Consider the following 18,250-nt stretch of genomic DNA (forward strand, 5'->3'; position numbering starts at 1 on the left):
AATTCTATTCCAATTTAAAGACCAAAAAATACAGAGCCTACACATCTCATTTGCTCTTATCACCCCAGTTCTATGGAGACAGTATCAATACAATTAAGCTTTGTGACATGTGTCTTAGGTTTCTCGAAAGAAACAGAGCTGATAGGATGTATGTATATTTAGAAAGATATTTATTATAAGGTGTAGGCACATGTAATTATGGAGGATGATGAGTTCCAAGATCTGCAGTCAGCAAGCTGTAGACCCAGAGACCCAGGAGAGTTGGTGGTGTAGCTCCAGTCCAAAGGTCCGAGGACCAGGAGAGCTGATAGTGTAGTTCTAAGCCAAAGATCCGAGGTGATGTAGTTCCAGTGTGAGTCCAAAGGTCCGAGGACCAGGAGAGCCAACAATATAGTTCTAAGCCAAAGATTGGCATGCTTAAGACCCAGGAAGAACTTATGTTTCAGTTTGAGTCCAAAGGCAGGAGAAAACTAGGGTTCCAGCCTAAAGGCAATCAGGCAGGAGGAGTTCCCTCTTACTCACAGGAAGGTCAACCTTTTGTTCTTTCTAGCCCCTCAACTGATTGGACGAGGCCCACCCACATAAGGGCAGCAATGTGTTTTACTTAGTCTAAGTAAGTTTCAGATGTTAATCTCATCCAGAAATACCCCCACAGACACATGCAGAATACTGTTTGACCAAATGTATAGTCACTCCACAGACCAGTCAAAATTAACCATCACAACATATGTCAAGATTATTGTTGTCTTCCATGTGTCAACAGCATTTTCTCTCATGTTCTTAAGATGCTTGTCGCAGTCCAGATATCTTGATTTCAACGGTAAAGGCACAAAGGCAGGAAGGAATGAGTTTCTGTCTTGGTCTCTTTTTGAAGAGGATCAGGGGAAACTTTGGTGGAAACTGACTTTCTCTTAGGCCTCATTAGCTAGGATGGTGATCATGTACCCATCTGCCATGGTCCAGAGTCAGAAATGGTTGAGTCAGGAGATTAATCCAGAGAGTAATGACTCCAGAGCCCATACTTCTTTCACTGTAACATCCTGCCTCCCTGCTGGACTTTGGGTACAAATGCTGGCTCTGCCACTACCTAGCTATGGGAACATGGACAGTTACTTACTTAGGCCCTTTCTATCTTAGTTTTTTCACCTTGAAAGTAATGTTAGTACCTACATCAGAGGGTGGTTGTGAAGATTAAATGAGTTAAGGTATGTAAAGTACTTAGAAAAATACCTGGCACTTTGGGAGTACTTAGTCAAGGTTAGCAATTGTTGCTACTGTTGTTATTAGCTATATTTTCTTGGTCAGTTTACTTAACTTGCAGTGCCAACTCTCTGATCCAAAGCAAAAACATTTTTGGAGTGTTGTTAGAGTTTCTTAACTGGTCTCTCTGCTTCCACTAAAAAAAAAAATATGTAATATCTATAAATAATAGTAGATTTGTTGTGTATCATACAATTTACCTATTTCTGCTTCCTTTTGCTCTTCTATTATTTTCTACAGAGTGATCTTTTTAAAAATTGTGTCACACCCCTCGGAGTTCCCATCGTGGCTTATTGGTTAACGAATCCGACTAGGAACCATGAGGTTGCAGGTTTGATCCCTGGCCTTGCTCAGTGGTTTAAGGATCCAGCGTTGCCATGAGCTGTGGTGTAGGGTGCAGACTCGGCTCCAATCCCTTGTTGCTCTGGCCCTGGCTTAGGCCGGCGGCTACAGCTCCAATTCGACCCCTAGCCTGGGAAACTCCACATGCCGCAGAGAGGCCCAAGAAATGACAAAAAAAGACCAAAAAAAAAAAAAAAATTGCGTCACACCCCTGATCAAAACCTTCTGCTTGTTCTTAATCCTACTCATCAAATCTACATTATTTACCATGGCTTAGAAGACCCTGAATGGTCTGGTCTTTCCTTTCCTTTGCAACTTCATCTTGTAAAACTCTCCACATTGTTCATTTAAATCAACCACATAAACTTTATTTTTCTTCTTTGAAAATGTGAAGCTTATTCCCATTTTCACTTTAGGGCTTTTGCCGGGACTTTTCTCTCTGCCTGGGAAGTTTTCTCAGATATTCCTCAGGTCTGACTCTTTTAGGCATTCAGGTGTCAACTTATGTCACTTCCACAGGAAGGCATTTCCTTGTAATCTATAGGAGTCCTCAGTCCTGTAGCATAGTGCTTCTCAGTCTTTTTGTGCATATGATACACCTGTGTATTTTGTTAAAAATGCAAGTTTTTTTTCCTCTTTTTATGGCTGCACCTGAGGTGTATGAAAGTTCCCAAGCCACGGGTAGAATCAGAGCTGCAGTTGCCAACCTGCACCACGGCCACAGCAATGCCAGATCCAAGCTGAGTCTGTGACCTACACCGCAGCCATAGAACACCAGATCCGAGCCACATCTGTGACCTATGCCACAACTGGTGGCAACACTGGATCCTTAACCCACTGAGCGAGGCCAGGGATCAAACCCACATCCTCACAGAGACAGTGTCAGGTTCTTAACCTGCTGAGCCACAGTGGGAACACCCTCAAAATGCAAGTTTTGATTTAGATCCCTTGGGTGGAACCTGAGATTCTATCTGTTGAGGTCCCTGGGGATGCCCATCCTGTTGATCACAGGTCTTAGGATATCACTTTTATTTTCACTAGTGTACTGATCATTACCTGATCCTCTCTTGCTTCTTTAATTTTTTGTCTATCTTCCCCTGTGGAGGGAAGGCCCCACAAGGAAAGGAATTTGTTTTCAATGTTTTTTGTTTGTTTGTTTGTTTTTACCAGTGTCAAGAGTAGTGCCTGAGCTATAGTTGGTTCTCAAGAAACCTGAGTGAATGAATCAATGAACAGGTTTATCCATGGATTTTTTTTTTTTAGTTATTTGTATACTAGCATTATTGTGAGGAGTAATACAAATAAGTAAGTTACTTAGTTCTTGGCACACAGGTGTTCAGTACATGTGAGCTGCTATTAATAGGAATTCCTTCTAAAACTCTAGGTTTTGGCAATTCTCTTTAAAACAGTGGTTCTTAACCAGTTTTTTTTTTTTTTTTTTTTTTTTTGTCTTTTTGTCTTTTGTCTTTTGTTGTTGTTGTTGCTATTTCTTGGGCCGCTCCCGCGGCATATGGAGGTTCCCAGGCTAGGGGCCGAATCGGAGCTGTAGCCACCGGCCTACGCCAGAGCCACAGCAACATGGGATCCGAGCCGCGTCTGCAACCTACACCACAGCCCACGGCAACGCCGGATCGTTAACCCACCGAGCAAGGGCAGGGACCGAACCCGCAACCTCATGGTTCCTAGTCGGATTCGTTAACCACTGCGCCACGACGGGAACTCCCTTAACCAGTTTTTGTGCACAAACTTGTTTGAAAATCTGGAGTCTATAGTATATTTAGAGATTACCTCAGAAAAAATGCGTGCGTGCGTGCGCGCGCACACACACACACACACACACACACACACACACACACACACACACACTTTTAATTTCAGAGGGCTTTCAGACCACCCCTAGTGTCCACCAGCCTGTCATGGATCCTAAGTCAACACCTTGTTTAAAAAAAACCCATGTGGGATTTCCTGTCATGGCTCAGTGGTAACAGACCCAACTAGTATCCATGAGGACGTGGGTTTGATCCCTGGCTTTGCTCAATGTGAGCTGTGGTGTACGTTGCAGACCCAGCTCAGATCTGCTGTGGCTGTGGCTGTGGCTGTGGCTCTGGCATAGGCCAGCAGTTTTCATCTCCAGTTTGACCCCTAGCCTTGGGAGCTTCCATATGCAGCGGTGTGGCACTAAAAGAAAAAAGAAGAAAAACCAAACAACAAAACCCATGTGAATTTTTATTAGGGCTATTAGTGACAATTTGCCTTTTTCTAATTTCTTTTATAATTGTGCTGTTGAATTGCCTCTTTTTTCTGTGTTATAGTTTACCAAGTACCACTGAGAAGAGTATAATTGTGGTTTATTGTATTATTTATCAGTGTGATAATGAGATTATTTAAGTGGAACATACTAGTGTAGACTGCAAGACTGCAGAACTTCAGAAGAATTTTTTTTGCTCTAAACCTCTGTCTCAAGATGAAAACTTCAATATTGGGGGAAATCAATTCTTTCCCTGCTGATAATACCCCCCACAAACAAATGTGGTGTGTGTTCTTAAAACTCACCAGATTTCGTATAAGAAGTGTGCCAAGCATTAAACCCACAAAGTGGTAGAGGATAAGAAGGGCAAAGATCCTCTGTATGCCCAGGGAAAGCGGCCTCATGACAAGAAGCAGAGAGGCTGTGGTGGGCAGACTAGGCCGGTTTTCTGAAAAAAGGCTAAAACTACAAAGGAGATTGTGCTGAGGCATGAATGCATGGAGCCTAGAAAGTGCTACAGATTTAGGGAATGCTGACTGTTAGGACATGCAAGCATTCTAAAGTGGTAAACGATAAAGAAGAGAAAGGACTAAGTGATCCAGTTCTAAGCTCAGTCTTTTGTTTTATTATGAACGTAATAAAATCTTGAGGTTATGCTCACTTCAAAAAAAGGATGGAAGGGCTGAAGTAATCACAAATTGCTCAAAGCCTGGGGAAACTCTTTTCCTGGGGGAAAAAAAATAGAGGTACTTGTTATAATACTGTCTGGAAAGTTATATTAGTCAGATGCTAGGGCATCATGATATTGACTAAGTTTTATAGCAAGTGGGCAATGGAGTATAGTGGGATCTTCCTAAAACTTAGTTTAGGAGAAAGTAGTGAAATAAGGTACAAAATTGAGGTATTGGAACAGCGCAGACTTTTTGTGTCTCTAAAATCTTCCATTTATGTTTGTAGATTAGTGTGTGGATCTTCAGAATGGCATTTTCCCACTGTCCATTTGGAGTACAATACGACAAATTAATACAAATCAAAATAATATGGCAGTGCATCACATAATTTGTGTACACTGATGTAGTAACAGATTTAATTTAGTGCAGCTTTTGAGAAGTCTTTTGTGTTTCAATTTATACAGCTGCTATCCAGGCCTAAGCTGGCCAGTCTCTCAGCCTTGAGTATCTTGACTGGCTGATTCTCTTTCTCTTTCTCTTTTTTTTTTCCCCCTGCATCTGCTGCATGTGGACGTTCCCAAGCTAGGGGTCAAATTGGAGCTGTAGCCGCCAGCCTACACCAGAGCCATAGCAATGCCAGATCTGAGCCGCATCTGCAGCCTACACCACAGCTCATGGCAACACTGGATCCTTAGCTCACCTGAGCTAGGCTAGGGATCTCACCTGCATCCTCATGGATACCAGTCAGATTCATTTCTGCTGAGCCATGATGGGAACTCCTCTCTTTTTAAAAAGACTTTATTATTATTTAGAGCAGCTTTAGGTTCACAGCAAAACTAGGAGGAAGATACAGAGATTTCCCATATTACCCCCCACCCTACTGGTCCCCTATAATCAATACTCCCCAATTATCAATAGCCTATAGCAGAGTGGTACCATTTGTGACAGCTGATGAACCTGCGCTGACATGACATCATCATTCCAAGTCCAAAGTTCACAGTTGGGTTCACTCTTGGTATAGTGCATTCTACAAGTGTGAACAAGTGTATAATGATGTGTCCATCATTATAGTATCATACAGAATATTTTCACTACCCTAAAAATTCTCTGTGCTCTGCCTGTTCATCCCTTCTTCCTATCCACCTCCTCCCTTTGTCTACTACTGATCTTTTTACTGTCCCCATAGTTTTGCCTTTTCTAGAATGTCATATATTTAGAATATAGGACCTTATAGTATGTAGTTTTTTCAAATTGGCTCTTTCACTTAGTTATGTGTGTTTAAGTTTTTTCCCTGTGTTTTCATGGCTTGATAGACTCATTTCTTTTTAGTGTTCTTTGGATATACCTGTTACCCATTCATCCACTGAAGGACATCTTGGTTGCTTCCAAGTTTTGGCAATTATGAATAAAGCTGCTATAAATATTGCTGTGTGCAGGGTTTTGTGTGAACATAAGTTTTCAGCTCCTTTGGGTACATATCAAGGAGCATAATTGTTGGATCCTGTGGTAAGTGCATGTTCAGTTCTGTAAGAAACGGCTAAACTATCTTCCAAAGTGGCTATACCATTTTGCATTCTCAGCAGGAATAAGAGGTTCTATTGCTCCACATTCCTGGCCAGCATTTGTCAGTGTTCTGGATTTTGGCCATTTAATAAGTGTGTAGTGGCATTACATTATTTTTGTAATTTGCATTTTCCTGATGAATAGGTCTTTTGATGTGGAGATCTTTTCCTATTGTTCTTTGTCATCTGTATATCTTCTTTGGTGACCGGTTTGTTAAACTCTTTGGCTCGTTTTTAATCAGATTGTTTTCTTGTGAATTTTTTTTTTTTTGTCTTTTTGCCATTTCTAGGGCCGCTTCCGTGGCATATGGAGGTTCCCAGGCTAGGGGTCGAATCAGAGCGGTAGCTGCTGGCCTACACCACAGCCACAGCAAGGCGGGATCTGAGCCATCTGAGCAGCATCTGCAACCTACACCACAGCTCATGGCAACACCGGATCCTTAACCCACTGAGCAAGGCCAGGGATCGAACCTGAAACCTCATGGTTCCTAGTCAGATTTGTTAACCACTGAGCCACGACAGGAACTCCTTTTGTGAATTTTAAGAGTTCCTTGTATATTTTGGATAACTGTCCTGTATTTTATCCTAGTCTGTGGCTTTTCTTCTAATTAGATCATGACATTGTCTTTTGCAAAACAATTTTTAAATTTTAATGAAGTCTGTCTTATCAATGATTTCTTTCGTGGATTGTGCCTTTAGTGTATCTAAAGTCATCACCATACCTAAGGTCATCTAGGTTTCTCCTGTATCTTTTGTGTTTCTCCTGTGTTATCTTCTAGGAGTTTTATAGTTTTGTGTTTTACACTTGGATCTGTGACCCATTTTGAATTCATTTTTGTGAAGGATATAAGGTCTGTGTTCAGACTCTTTTTTTTTTTTTGCATGTATATGTCCAGTTTTTCCAGCACCATTTGTTAAAAAGACTGTCTTTGCTCCATTGTATTTCCTTTGCTCCTTTGTCAAACACCAGTTGGCCATATTTATGTGATCTGTTTCTGGACTCTCCATTATGCTCCATTAATATATTTGTCTATTCTTTTGGCAATAAAACACTGTATATTAACCTTGTATCCTGCAACCTTACTATAATTCCTTATTAGTCCCAGGAGTTATTTTGTTAATTCTTTTGGTTTTCTATATAGATGATCATGTCATTGCAAACATAGACAGTTTTATTTCCTCCTTCGCAATCTGTATACCTTTTATTTTCTTTGCTTATCTCATGGCATTAACTAGTACTATGTTGACAGGCGTGAGGAGAGGGGCCATTCTTGCCTTGTTCTAAATTTTTTTTTTTGTTTTTATTTGGCTGCCCCGTGGCCTATGGAGCTTCCAGCCTAGGAATCGGATCTGAGCCAAAGTCTTGACCTAAGGCGAAGCTGTGGCAATGCTGGATCCTTAACCCACTGTGCCAGGCTGGACATCAAACCTGCATCCCAGCACTCCGAAGACACCGCTGATCCCATTGCACCATAGTGGGAGCTCCACCTTGTTTTTTTTTTTTTTTTTTTTTTTTTTTTTTTGTCTTTTTGTCTTTTGTTGTTGTTGTTGTTGCTATTTCTTGGGCCGCTCCTGCGGCATATGGAGGTTCCCAGGCTAGGGGTTGAATCGGAGCTGTAGCCACCGGCCTACGCCAGAGCCACAGCAACGCGGGATCCGAGCCGTGTCTGCAACCTACACCACAGCTCACGGCAACGCCGGATCGTTAACCCACTGAGCAAGGGCAGGGACCGAACCCGCAACCTCATGGTTCCTAGTCGGATTCGTTAACCACTGCGCCACGACGGGAACTCCACCACCTTGTTCTTGATCTTAGTGGGAAACTTCTAAATATATTAAGTATGATGTTACTATAGGGATTTTTTAAATAGATACTCTTTATCAAGATGAAGAATTTACCTCTATTCCTAATTTACTGAGACGTTTTAAATTTAATTCATGAATGGATATTAGAATTTGTCAAATGCTTTTTCCACATTTATTGATATGATCATGTGATTTTTCTCTTTAGCTTGTTGATGAAATAAATTATATTAATTGATTTGGAAAAAATTCAGATGAGGGAGTTCCTATCATGGCTCAGTGGAAACGAATTGACTAGTATTCATTAGGACACAGGTTCAATCCCTGGCCTCACTCAGTGGGTTAAGGATCCGATGGTGCTGAGAGCTGTGATGTAGGTTACAGATGCAGCCCGGCTCCGGCGTTGCTGTGGCTGTGGCATAGGCCGGCGGCTACAGCTCCCATTTGACTCCTAGCCTGGGAACCTCTGTATGCCACAGGTGCAGCCCTAAAAGGACAAAAAGAAATAAAAAATTCAGATGATCCCTTTTATTTAGAAGCCCTGCACCTCTTTGTTTCAATCAAGTCACATAGCCTTTCTTCAGCTTATTAGAAAAAACAATTCTACCTAAGATATAGTTGTATTTTTTAAATAAAAAAATATTGCCAGCTTGTAGAGATCTGGGGAGCCAGGTGTTGCATATCAACTTTTATCATTTTTCTACAAGTGCTGCTGCTGCCATCAGTATCCTTATGCTTTCTTTTGCAGAAGACATCATTTCTTCAATTTCAGCATTTATGTATTACCTATTCTGTTGCTTCTCAGCTAAATTTATTAACACTTGAAGATATACTTGCCATCAGCCCTTCAGAGTGCTGAGACTGACTCCTTTCAATGGCAATTAAGAATTCTTGAGTAAAAACAGTTTTTTTCTGGGTCTTAAGAATGTGGTTTGTATATGTCTCTCATCTCCTGGAGCTGTATTTGTAAATGAAATATTAGATTTAAGTTCTGTTGTTTTCTCTACAGGATCCACTCACATATGTTCTTCACATATGTTTTAGTTCCTGCTGCACCAATAAGAGATATCACAATGGAAGGCAGTCCCCACTCTGTGCTGAGGAATCTTTGGTTGTGTAGCTTTCTAGAGGGATCTCTATGTCTGTGCAATACATTAACTCCAGCCACACTGAGTTCACAAGGTTTGAGTATTTCTGCATTGCAGCTGTTGTAACAGTTTCCCATGGGTGGTCAGTATCTTCATGGTACTTGTGACCCGCGTGGAGGTGCTAGGGTGCAATGAAGCAAAGAGGGTACTGTTGCCCTGTCTTGGCCCCCCAGCCATCATCTACATTAATTAATTTTAAAATGTTGAATCAGCCTTATGTTCCTGGGATAAATCTCACTTGTTCGTAGTGTGTAATTCTTTCTATACATTGTTGGATTTGATTTACTAGTACTTTGTTGGGAATTTTTGCATTTATGTTTATGAGAGATATTGGTGTGGTTTTCTTTTCTTGCAGTGTCTTTGTCTTATTTTGGTATTAGAGTAATAATGGTTTCATAGAATGAGTTAGGTAGTATTTTTCTGCTTCTAATCCTCTGAAAGAGATTTTGGAGAATTAGTATAATTTCTTAAGTGGTAGAATTCACAGTAAACCCTTTTATGCCTGATACTTTCTGTTTTGGAAGATTATTAATTATTGATTCAATTTCTATAAGAGATGTAGGCCTATTCAGATTGTTTCTTCTTGTGTGAATTTTGGCAGATTGTGTGTTTCAAGGAATCTGTCCATTTCATCTAGGTTATCAGATTTATGGGTTGAGTCATTCATAGTGTTTCTTTATTACCCTTTTAATGTCCAGGTGATGTCTCTCTTTTATTTCTGATACTAGTAATTTGTGTCCTCTCTCTTTTTTTCCTAGTTAGCCAGAGGCTTACCAGTTTTACTGATCTTTTCAAAGAGCCAGCATTTGGTTTCATTGATTTTTCTCAAGTTTCCTAAGGTGGACACTTTAGATGATTGATTTTTCTTTCCTTCCTTCCTTCCTTCCTTTCTCTTTCTTTCTTTCTTTCTTTCTTTCTTTCTTTCTTTCTTTCTTTCTTTCTTTCTTTCTTTCTTTCTTTCTTTTTCCCTTTCTCCCTTTTCTCTCTTTCTTTCTTTCTTTCTTTCTTTCTTTCTTTCTTTCTTTCTTTCTTTCTTTCGGAGGTGGAGTGGGCTGTGCCCACAGCACATGTGAGTTCCTGGGCCACAGACTGAACCCTCACCACAGCAGTGACCTGAACCTCTGCAATGACAACACTGGATCCTTAACCTTAGATGGTTGATTTTAGATCTTTCTTCTTTTCTAACATATGCTTTCATTGCTATAAATTTCTCTCAAATCACTACTTTTTCTATTTCCTGCTTATTTTGATAATTTGTATTTCCATTTTCATTTAGTTCAAAATATTTAAAAATTTATCTTGAGTTTTCTTCTTCTTCTTCTTCTTTCTTTTTTTTTTTTTTTTTTTTTTTTTTTGTCTTTTTGCCTTTTCTAGGGCCACTCCCGTGGCATGTGGAGTTCCCAGGCTAGGGGTCTGATCGGCGCTGTTGCTGCCAGCCTACGCCAGAGCCACAGCAATGTGGGATCTGAGCCGCCTCTGTGTCCTACACCACAACTCATGGCAATGCCAGATCCTTAACCCACTGAGCAAGGCCAGAGATTGAACCTGCAACCTCATCGTTCCTAGTTGGATTCATTAACCACTGCGCCACGATGGGAACTCCCAAGTTTTCTTCTTTGACCCATGTATGTTATGTAGAAGTATATTGTTTAATCTTTGCATATTTTAGAGTTTTCCGGTTATCATTCTGTTACTGATTAAACTAGAAAGTTTAATTCCATTGTGGTCTGAGAGCAGACATTGTATGATTTCTGTTCTGACTTTGTTAAGATGTGTTTTTATGGCCTGGAATGTGGTCTATCTTGGTGAATGTTCTATGTGAGCTTGAGAAGAATGTGATTCTGCTGTTGTTGGGTGATGTATTCTATAGATGTCAATTATAGACAATTGATTGATGCTGTTGTTGAGTTCAACTAAGTCCTTACTGATTTGCTGCCTGCTGGATCTGTCCATTTCTTCTAGAGGGGTGTTGAAGTCTCCAGCTATGATAGTGGATTCATCCATTTTTCCTTATAGTCCTGTCAATTTTTACCTCATGTAGTTTAGTTTGATGTGGTTTGTTGTTAGGTGCATATGCATTATGATGGTTATGTCTTCTTGGAGAATTGATTCTTTTATCATTATGTAATGTCCTTTTTTTTTTTTTTTGTCTTTTTTTTTTTTTTTTTTTTTTTTTTTTGTCTTTTTGCCATTTCTAGGGCCACTCCCTCGGCATATGGAGGTTCCCAGGCTAGGGGTCTAATCAGAGCTGTAGCCACAGGCCTACGCCAGAGCCATAGCAACTCGGGATCCGAGCCGCTTCTGCAACCTATACCACAGCTCACGGCAACGCTGGGTCCTTAACCCCCTGAGCAAGGCCAGGGATGGAACCCAAAACCTCATGCTTCCTATTCAGATTTGTTAATCACTGAGCCATGATGGGAACTCCTGTAATGTCCCTTTATCTATGATAACTTTCCTTGCTTTGAAGTCTGGCCTGTCCGAAATTAATATAGCTACTCTTGTTTTCTTTTGATTAGCATTAGCATGGTATATTTTTCTCCATCCATTTACTTTTAATATGAGTGTGTCTTTGTATTTAAAGTGGGTTTCTTTTATTTATTTATTTCATATTCATTTTTTTTTCATGGCCGCACCTGTGGCATATGGAAGTTCCCAGGCCATGGACTGATCCAAGCTGCAGATGTAGCCTACTCTGCAGCTGCTGCAATGCTAGATCCTTTAACCCATTGTACCTGGCCAGGGATTGAACCTGTACCTCCTAAAGTGGGTTTCTTTTAGACAAAATACATTTGAGTCTTGTCTTTGATCCACTCTGACGTCAAGTCTCTGTCTTTTAATCTATTCATTTATACCATTGATTATGTGGTTATTGATATAATTGGATTAATATCTACCGTATTTGTTACCATCTTCTATTTGTTGCCCTTGTTATTTGTTCCTATTTTTACTTGCAGTCTTTTTCTGTATTTTGTGGGGTTTTTTTTGGCCACACCCTTTGTATGTGGAAGTTCCCCAGCCAGGGATTGAACCCATGCCACAGCAATGACATGAGCTGCTGTGGTAACAAGGCTGGATCTTTAACCCACTGCACCACAAGGGAACTCCTGTGTTTTGTGGTTTTAATTGAGCAGTTTCTATTTTTCAGTTTTCTCTTTCTTAGCATATCAGTTATACTTCTTTTTTCATTTTTTTGGTGGTTGCCCTAGACTTTGTGATATACCTTTCAGCTGATCCAAGTCCACTTTCAAATAACATCTACCACTTCATGGGCACTGCAAATACTTTATAATAACAAAATAATCATAATTCTTCTTTCTTGTCCTTTATATTATCTCTGTCAATCATTTCATGTATATAAATATGCATATATGTATATACTTATATACACATAATAACTGAATACATTGGTACTATTATTACTTGAATAAATTGTTATTTGTTAGATCAGTTAAGGACAAGAAAAATAAAAGTTTTTTTTTTTAACCTTCAGTTATTCCTTCTTAAATGCTTTTCCTTTATGGAGATCTGAGTTTATGAACTATATTATTTTCATTCTTTCTAAAGAACTTCTTTTAACATTTCTTACAAGGTAAGTTTACTGGCAACAAATTCCTTTAATTTTTGTTTGCTTGGGAAAGTCTTTATTTCTCTGTTACCTTTTTTTTTTTTTTTTTCCTTTTTAGGGCCACACCTGTGGTATATGGAAATTTCTGGGCTAGGGGTTGAACTGAAGCTGCAGCTGCTGGCCTGTGCCACAGCCAACAGCAGTGTGGGATCTGAGCTGCATCTGCGACCTATACCACTACTTGTGGCAATGCCAGATCCTTAACCCACTGAGAAAAGCCAGGGGTTGAACCTGAATCCTTATGGATACTAGTTAGAGTCTAATTCTGATAAACCACATTGGGAACTCCCTATTTCTCCTTTACTTCTGAAGGATAATTTTACAGGGTGCAGATTTCTAGATTGGTGGGTTTTTCTTCTCAACACTAAATGTTTTGTTCTACTTTCTTATTGCTTACATGATTTATGAGAAGTTGCATTTAATTTATTCCTTTTTTACCGTATAGGTATGGTGTTTTTCTCTCTGGCTTCTTTCGGGATTTTTTCTTTTTCTTTTTCTTTTTTTTTGTCTTTTTAGCTATTTCTTGGGCCGCTCCCGCAGCACATGGAGGTTCCCAGGCTAGGAGTCCAGTTGGAGCTGTAGCCACCGGCCTACGCCAGAGCCACAGCAACGTGGGATCCGAGCCGCGTCTGCAACCTACACCACAGCTCACAGCAACACCAGATCCTTAACCCACTAAGCAAGGGCAGGGACTGAACCCGCAACCTCATGGTTCCTAGTCGGATTCGTTAACCACTGCGCCACGACGGGAACTCCGGGATTTTTTTCTTTATTTTTTATTTTCTGTAGTTTGAAAATGCTATGCCTAGGTGTAATTTTCTTGGCATTTATTCTGCTTGGTGTTCTCTGAGCTTCCTGGATCTGTGGTTTGGTGTCTGTCACTATTTCAGGAAAATTCTCAGTCATTGTTGTTTCCAATGTTTCTTCAGTTCCTTTCTTTCTCTCTTCTCTTTCTGGTATTCCAGAAGGAGAAAAGGTATGCTACGCTTTTTGTAGTTCCGTAGTCCTTGAATATTCTGTTTTGTTTTGTGCATTCTTTGTTTCTTTGCCTTACAGTCTTGGAGGTTTCTGTTGATATATCCTTAAGCTCAGAGATACTTTCTTTAGTTATGTCCAGTCTACTAATAAGCCAATTAAAGGCATTCCTTATTTCTGTTACAGTGTTTTCATCTCTAGGAATTCTTTTTGGTTCTTTCTCAGAATTTCCATCTCTGCTTATATTGCCATATGTTCTTGCATGCTGTCCTCTTTATACATTAGAGCCCTTAGCACCTTAATAATAGTTGTTTTAAATTTCTAGTCTAATAATTCCAATATCCATGCTATGTCTGGTTCTGATGCTTACTCTTGTCTTCACATTGTGTATTTTTGCTTTTAGTGTACCTTGTAATTTTTTCTTGATAGCCAGACATGATGCACTTGGGTAAAGGGAACTGCTGTAAATAGGCCTTTAGCTATGTGGTGGTGAGGTGTGTGGAGAGACAAAGCATTCTATAGTCTATGATTAGGTATTGGTCTTCTAGAGAGCCTGTGCCTCTGGGACTGTGAACTTAATAAATGTTTGTCAGTTTTGTTTTTTGTTTATTTATCAGTTTTTTCTCTCCTCTGAGGTGGGGAAGGATGGCTAGAGTGGGCTGCGGTTGCATATTTCCCTTCTTCCATGTGCAAGTCTAGAGTTGAGTGGAGCTGAATATTTCTCTTCTCTCAGGTCAGTTAGGCACTGATTATACCCAAGCAGTTTAGGTAAATAGTTTCCCTTGATGGCAGGCTTTTCCCTTCCCCATGCCAGAAGCACAAAGCAACTTCTCCTGTGTTACCATGAGAGCTTGGTCAAGTTCCTGGAAGTAAAATTCATAAACGTGTAGCCCCCCCCCCCCCCCCCCGCCATGGTTCGGTACCCCTGGAATCTTTAACTCTCAGCGTTGTCCGCATTCAGCCTCCATCAGTTCATCACTTTCAGTTCAGATTTTCCTTCCCTGGCAATGGATCCTGTGGTGGTTTCCACTTATGAGCCTCTACTTCTGAGAGCCGTCACTCCCTGTATTTGCCTGTCTTTCTCTTCAGGCTTGGGGAAGCAGTTTGCCGTGTGTCCTTCCTTTTCCTGTGGATCTGAGATGTTGATTTTTCTGTCTGACCGGCTTTTTACTTATTGTTAGGATACAGTGGCAACTTATGAGCTCCTAACATGATTCTCTTTTTATGTCTGCTGACTACCTGAAGTAATGCCTCATCTTCAGTGTGCCTTGGTTTTCTTTTTTGGGAAAATGAATGAAATTATATACTGCTAAATAAAGATATTAGGTTAGTAAAAATAAAAGTGGAAGCAAGGGACTTTAAACTCTCTGAAGGCAGGTCCCAATAGAAACAATGTACTTTGCTCACAGTCCTTATATTTTCTATGAATAACTTTAAAAATTAGATATTTTATAATTATGAATGAGATTATGAAGACTGAGGAGTAGCTATTGGATTTGGCAACAATAGGCCTTGGGTGAACTTGGCAGAAGCTGTCTTCGTAGAAGCTTGATCACAGGAGGTTGAGAAATGAGCAGGATGTGAGAGAATAGGCAGAAAAAGTAAAGGCAATTCTTTTAAGTGGCTTGGCTGTGAAGGGAAGGAGGGAGAGCAGATGTCTAATGGCTGTAGGGTTAAGAGGTTTCATTGTTGCTATTATTTTTTTTTTAAGATAGGACAGGGTTGACCTGATATGAAAAAAGCTAGTAGGGAGGGGAAAGGATATGCTGTAGTACAGAGCTAGTTAATGAAGAGAATGACACCTCTGAAAAGTTAGGAAGGGAGGGGATTCAAGGAATATTTAATAAGCACCAATCATATCAGGTCTATTCCCTGGAAAATACAGCTTGAATAAAAGAGACAAATCCCTGTCCTTGAAGAGCATATTACTAGAGGGGACAGACAGAAAAAAAAAATAGGTAAGTAAGTATAATATATAGATAGCATTTAGTGTAACTAAACCTATTGGTTCTTAAGGTGTATGTAGTAAAAGTACATGTATATAAAATACCGGAGAATATCATGCATAGAAAGATCTTTTTGGAGTTCCCCGTTGTGGCTCAGCAGAAACGAATCTGACTAGCATCCATGAGGACTCAGGTTCGATCCCTGGCCTTGCTCAGTGGGTTAAGGATCCAGCATTGCCATAAACTGTGGTGTAGGTCGCAGATGTGGCTGGGATCCTGCATTGCTGTGGCTGTGGTGTAGGCTGGTGGCTGCAGCTCCAATCAACCCCTATCCTGGGAACCTCCTTATGCCACAGGTGCAGCCCTAAGAAGACAAATAAATAAATAAAACTGTAGGAATCCTTTGAATTTTTGTAGATGTGAGGAAAGTGGAAAGATACTCTTTCCAGTAAGGCAAAAAATAAAATGTAAAAAAAAGTATTTTTTTTTTTTTTGTGCCACACTTGTGGCTTATGGAAATTCCCAGGCTAGGGGTTGAATCAGAGCTGCAGCTGTCAGCCTATGCCACAGCCACAGTAATTCGGGATCTGAGCTGTATCTGCAGCCTATATCACAGTTCACGGCAATGCTGGCTCCTTAACCCACTGAGAGAGGCCAGGGATCGAACTTGCATCCTCATGGATTCTAGTCAGGTTCATAACCCCCTGAGCCACAATGGGAACTCCCAGAAAGATCTTTTTTTCTTACTATTTCTTGCTTTAACAAAATCTCTTATTACATAAAACTTGCTTTTCAGTTATATATATTTGTATGTATATTGGGTCATGATATAGAAAGAAGATCCAAAAAATTGAAAGCCACTGATTAGGGGACAAGTGAAGACATTAATAGCCTTTGATGGAATGAGAAATAGCTTGTAAGCTGTAACATAAGAAAAGAGAAAAGGATCGAGACCAATACAGGTGTTTGGAAATCTAAGTAGCTGAGGGTGAGGTAAGATTTTTGTGGAGAAGAAATTAGGCTGGCAGAGAGTTGGCCAGAGAGGCTGCCAGGAGACTGTCCAGTTAGGAACCTGTGTGAACAAAGGCATGACTATGAAATGAAAGAATGGAAAATGTTTGAGACACAGCGAGTAATCCAGCTTGACTACAAGGCAGCCCACAATATTGAATTTACCTTTGTACTTTCCATTCTCCCCAGCTTCCTTAACACTTCTGCTTTTGCCATCCTAGTTTGGGCCAGTGTTATTCCCACTTAGAATAGTTTCATAACCAATTTCTCTGTACCCAAATTCATTTTACATGCTATATGGCCAATTGATTTTGATAGATGACTGCTACATTTTTTTTGTTGTTGTTCTTTCACTCACTTAAATCAATCTTGATATTCTCTATTACTCATTACATATGGTGGGTAACTCAGTCATTTCATGTATCAATAGATGCAGTTTGGTGAGTAGAGGGAAGGTAGTCTGAAAATGCAGGCTGGGGCCCTGTTATGGATTCCTTGAACCCCAGAATGAGGATACTATCTGTGTTGGGGATCCTCAAGACTACCCCCGGGTTTGGTAATTTGCTAGGAAGACTCAGAGAGCTCAGCCTAGAGTCATACTCACAGCTATGATTTATTATAGCAAAAGGATACAAAGCACAGTCAGCAAAGGGAAAAGGTGTGGGACAAAGAGGAAATGAGGCACAAGCTTATAAGCATTTTCTCCCAGTGGAGTCAAACAGAACATGCTTAATTCCTCCAGCTACTAACTGTGACAACAGATATGAGATGTTGTGATTAGGGAATTCATTAGAGACTCTAAGCCTAGGGTTGAGTGGTGATCACATAGGCACCTTCTGCCTGGCATGTGCCAACATTTCAGATTAGTAGAAGGAGGTAAGTGTTCAGCAGAAACCACATTGCTTGTATGTGGTGTGAATATTTAGGAACAGTGAGTTACTCTCACCAGTTCTGGAAATGATGGGAATCCAAGTTTCCAGTCAAGGCCCAACTTTTGCAAGCAAACATTTAAGGACAGTAGTCGCAGGCCTGCTGTGTTAACTCTTTTCTTTTCTTTCTTTCTTTTTTTTTTTTTTTTTTTTTTGTCTTTTTGTCTTTTCTAGGGCCACACCTGTGGCATATGGAGGTTCCCAGGCTAGGTAGGGGTCCAATTGGAGCTGTAGCGGCTGGCCTATACCAGAGCCACAGCAACGCAGGATCTGAGCTGAGTCTGCGACCCACACTACAGCTCACAGCAACACCAGATCCCCAAGCCACTGAGGGAGGCCAGGGATCGAACCTGCAACCCCATGGTTCCCAGTTGGATTCGTTAACCACTGAGTCACAATGGGAACTCCTGTGTTAACTCTTTTCTGCACACTATGCTTATGTAATGTGATCCTTTAAGGTAGGGAAGTGGCTTTAGAGGCTGCTTTGGAAATGGGTTGGTATGGGTTTGGGAAAGAGGGATACGTGAAGAGGAAGGGACTTTGTTGTCCCCACCTCCTTTCTCTTAAATAAATGGAAGATCCCACAAAAAGTTCTATATATAAAAAAGCTGGTGCTGTTAAAATTGCTTGTGAAAACCACTCCTTTAAACACTGAGATGAATGTCAAGCAAAATATTGATAAAATCATGTTTGGATTTTAGCAAGATGGTCACTGTAGTTGATGGAA

General features: G+C 40.4%; 1 protein-coding gene and 2 pseudogenes across 11 annotated transcripts in view; 2 read left to right on the plus strand and 1 right to left on the minus strand.

The window, feature by feature from the left end:
• Positions 1–18,250, plus strand: part of AFG1L (AFG1 like ATPase) — a 223,193-nt gene that overhangs the window by 16,261 nt on the left and 188,682 nt on the right. The window lies entirely within an intron of this gene.
• Positions 4,138–4,633, plus strand: LOC110260468 (large ribosomal subunit protein eL42-like; annotated as a pseudogene).
• On the minus strand, positions 8,579–16,810 carry LOC102162093 (PRELI domain containing protein 3B pseudogene; annotated as a pseudogene).

Source organism: Sus scrofa, chromosome 1, assembly GCF_054392235.1.
Source record: "Sus scrofa isolate SSC_HxYL_T2T_F1_AM1 chromosome 1, Sscrofa_HxYL_maternal_Yorkshire_Landrace_v2.0, whole genome shotgun sequence".
NCBI classification, from domain to species: Eukaryota; Metazoa; Chordata; class Mammalia; order Artiodactyla; family Suidae; genus Sus; species Sus scrofa.